A 4,547-nucleotide genomic window follows, 5' to 3' on the forward strand; every position below is an offset into this window, starting at 1 on the left:
AAAAATTAGAACGATGTCCATGTACCATGAAAAGAAGTTTATCATATATTAATACAAATGTATAATGTGGTTATAAATTTTAAAACGAATTAAAAGATTATAGGCTTCATATATAGAGCATTTACCGAAAACTCACTATTTTCGTAGGGGGTACACATAGATTTTGAGAAAAATTCAAAAAAATTGAAATACTGTTTTAATACATATTTGAATCATGTAATAAAATATGATGAAGTTCAAAGAGGTTTGGAACCTTTGTTGTCTCCGTTTCTCTAGGGAATAGCAATTTTATAGTGGTTAGTCTAATGATTTAGGGAGTATTTGCAGTTTTGCTAAATTAATGGATAAAAAATTAGAACGATGTCCATGTACCATGAAAAGAAGTTTATCATATATTAATACAAATGTATAATGTGGTTATAAATTTTAAAACGAATTAAAGATTATAGGCTTCATATATAGAGCATTTACCGAAAACTCACTATTTTCGTAGGGGGTACACATAGATTTTGAGAAAAATTCAAAAAAATTGAAAATACTGTTTTAATACATATTTGAATCATGTAATAAAATATGATGAAGTTCAAAGAGGTTTGGAACCTTTGTTGTCTCCGTTTCTCTAGGGAATAGCAATTTTATAGTGGTTAGTCTAATGATTTAGGGAGTATTTGCAGTTTTGCTAAATTAATGGATAAAAAATTAGAACGATGTCCATGTACCATGAAAAGAAGTTTATCATATATTAATACAAATGTATAATGTGGTTATAAATTTTAAAACGAATTAAAAGATTATAGGCTTCATATATAGAGCATTTACCGAAAACTCACTATTTTCGTAGGGGGTACACATATTTTGAGAAAAATTCAAAAAATTGAAATACTGTTTTAATACATATTTGAATCATGTAATAAATATGATGAAGTTCAAAGAGGTTTGGAACCTTTGTTGTCTCCGTTTCTCTAGGGAATAGCAATTTTATAGTGGTTAGTCTAATGATTTAGGGAGTATTTGCAGTTTTGCTAAATTAATGGATAAAAAATTAGAACGATGTCCATGTACCATGAAAAGAAGTTTATCATATATTAATACAAATGTATAATGTGGTTATAAATTTTAAAACGAATTAAAGATTATAGGCTTCATATATAGAGCATTTACCGAAAACTCACTATTTCGTAGGGGGTACACATAGATTTTGAGAAAAATTCAAAAAATTGAAAATACTGTTTTAATACATATTTGAATCATGTAATAAAATATGATGAAGTTCAAAGAGGTTTGGAACCTTTGTTGTCTCCGTTTCTCTAGGGAATAGCAATTTTATAGTGGTTAGTCTAATGATTTAGGGAGTATTTGCAGTTTTGCTAAATTAATGGATAAAAAATTAGAACGATGTCCATGTACCATGAAAAGAAGTTTATCATATATTAATACAAATGTATAATGTGGTTATAAATTTTAAAACGAATTAAAAGATTATAGGCTTCATATATAGAGCATTTACCGAAAACTCACTATTTTCGTAGGGGGTACACATAGATTTTGAGAAAAATTCAAAAAAATTGAAATACTGTTTTAATACATATTTGAATCATGTAATAAAATATGATGAAGTTCAAAGAGGTTTGGAACCTTTGTTGTCTCCGTTTCTCTAGGGAATAGCAATTTTATAGTGGTTAGTCTAATGATTTAGGGAGTATTTGCAGTTTTGCTAAATTAATGGATAAAAAATTAGAACGATGTCCATGTACCATGAAAAGAAGTTTATCATATATTAATACAAATGTATAATGTGGTTATAAATTTTAAAACGAATTAAAAGATTATAGGCTTCATATATAGAGCATTTACCGAAAACTCACTATTTTCGTAGGGGGGTACACATAGATTTTGAGAAAAATTCAAAAAATTGAAATACTGTTTTAATACATATTTGAATCATGTAATAAAATATGATGAAGTTCAAAGAGGTTTGGAACCTTTGTTGTCTCCGTTTCTCTAGGGAATAGCAATTTTATAGTGGTTAGTCTAATGATTTAGGGAGTATTTGCAGTTTTGCTAAATTAATGGATAAAAAATTAGAACGATGTCCATGTACCATGAAAAGAGTTTATCATATATTAATACAATGTATAATGTGGTTATAAATTTTAAAACGAATTAAAAAGATTATAGGCTTCATATATAGAGCATTTACCGAAAACTCACTATTTTCGTAGGGGGGTACACATAGATTTTGAGAAAAATTCAAAAAATTGAAAATACTGTTTTAATACATATTTGAATCATGTAATAAAATATGATGAAGTTCAAAGAGGTTTGGAACCTTTGTTGTCTCCGTTTCTCTAGGGAATAGCAATTTTATAGTGGTTAGTCTAATGATTTAGGGAGTATTTGCAGTTTTGCTAAATTAATGGATAAAAATTAGAACGATGTCCATGTACCATGAAAAGAAGTTTATCATATATTAATACAAATGTATAATGTGGTTATAAATTTTAAAACGAATTAAAAGATTATAGGCTTCATATATAGAGCATTTACCGAAAACTCACTATTTTCGTAGGGGGGTACACATAGATTTTGAGAAAAATTCAAAAAAATTGAAAATACTGTTTTAATACATATTTGAATCATGTAATAAAATATGATGAAGTTCAAAGAGGTTTGGAACCTTTGTTGTCTCCGTTTCTCTAGGGAATAGCAATTTTATAGTGGTTAGTCTAATGATTTAGGGAGTATTTGCAGTTTTGCTAAATTAATGGATAAAAAATTAGAACGATGTCCATGTACCATGAAAAGAAGTTTATCATATATTAATACAATGTATAATGTGGTTATAAATTTTAAAACGAATTAAAAGATTATAGGCTTCATATATAGAGCATTTACCGAAAACTCACTATTTTCGTAGGGGGGTACACATAGATTTTGAGAAAAATTCAAAAAAATTGAAAATACTGTTTTAATACATATTTGAATCATGTAATAAAATATGATGAAGTTCAAAGAGGTTTGGAACCTTTGTTGTCTCCGTTTCTCTAGGGAATAGCAATTTTATAGTGGTTAGTCTAATGATTTAGGGAGTATTTGCAGTTTTGCTAAATTAATGGATAAAAAATTAGAACGATGTCCATGTACCATGAAAAGAAGTTTATCATATATTAATACAAATGTATAATGTGGTTATAAAATTTAAAACGAATTAAAAGATTATAGGCTTCATATATAGCATTTACCGAAAACTCACTATTTTCGTAGGGGGGTACACATAGATTTTGAGAAAAATTCAAAAAAATTGAAAATACTGTTTTTTAATACATTTGAATCATGTAATAAAATATGATGAAGTTCAAAGAGGTTGGAACCTTTGTTGTCTCCGTTTCTCTAAGGAATAGCAATTTTATAGTGGTTAGTCCAATGATTAGAGTAGAGTATTTGCAGTTTTGCTAAATTAATTGATAAAAAATTAGAACGATGTCCATGTACCATGAAAGGAGTTTATCATATATTAATACAAATGTATAATGTGGTTATAAATTTTAAAACGAATTAAAGATTATAGGCTTCATATATAGCATTTACCGAAAACTTACTATTTTCGTAGGGGGGTACACATAGATTTTGAGAAAAATTCAAAAAAATTGAAAATACTGTTTTAATACATATTTGAATCATGTAATAAAATATGATGAAGTTCAAAGAGGTTTGGAACCTTTGTTGTCTCCGTTTCTCTAGGAATAGCAATTTTATAGTGGTTAGTCAAATGATTTAGGGAGTATTTGCAGTTTTGCTAAATTAATGGATAAAAAATTAGAACGATGTCCATGTACCATGAAAAGAAGTTTATCATATATTTAATACAAATGTATAATGTGGTTATAAATTTTAAAACGAATTAAAAGATATAGGGCCATATATAGAGCATTTACCGAAAACTCACTATTTTCGTAGGGGGGTACACATAGATTTTGAGAGAAAAATTCAAAAAAATTGAAAATACTGTTTTAATACATATTTGAATCATGTAATAAAATATGATGAAGTTCAAAGAGGTTTTGGAACCTTTGTTGTCTCCGTTTCTCTAGGGAATAGCAATTTTATAGTGGTTAGTCTAATGATTTAGGGAGTATTTGCAGTTTTGCTAAATTAATGGATAAAAAATTTAGAAACGATGTCCATGTACCATGAAAAGAAGTTTATCATATATTAATACAAATGTATAATGTGGTTATAAATTTTAAAACGAATTAAAAGATTATAGGCTTCATATATAGAGCATTTACCGAAAACTCACTATTTTCGTAGGGGGGTACACATAGATTTTGAGAAAAATTTCAAAAAATTGAAATACTGTTTTAATACATATTTGAATCATGTAATAAAATATGATGAAGTTCAAAGAGGTTTGGAACCTTTGTTGTCTCCGTTTCTCTAGGGAATAGCATTTTTATAGTGGTTAGTCTATGATAGGGAGTATTGCAGTTTTGCTAATTAATGGATAAAAATTAGAACGATGTCCATGTACCATGAAAAGAGTTGAT

The sequence above is a fragment of the Brassica napus genome, chromosome A4 (assembly GCF_020379485.1).
Source record: "Brassica napus cultivar Da-Ae chromosome A4, Da-Ae, whole genome shotgun sequence".
Classification (NCBI taxonomy): Eukaryota; Viridiplantae; Streptophyta; class Magnoliopsida; order Brassicales; family Brassicaceae; genus Brassica; species Brassica napus.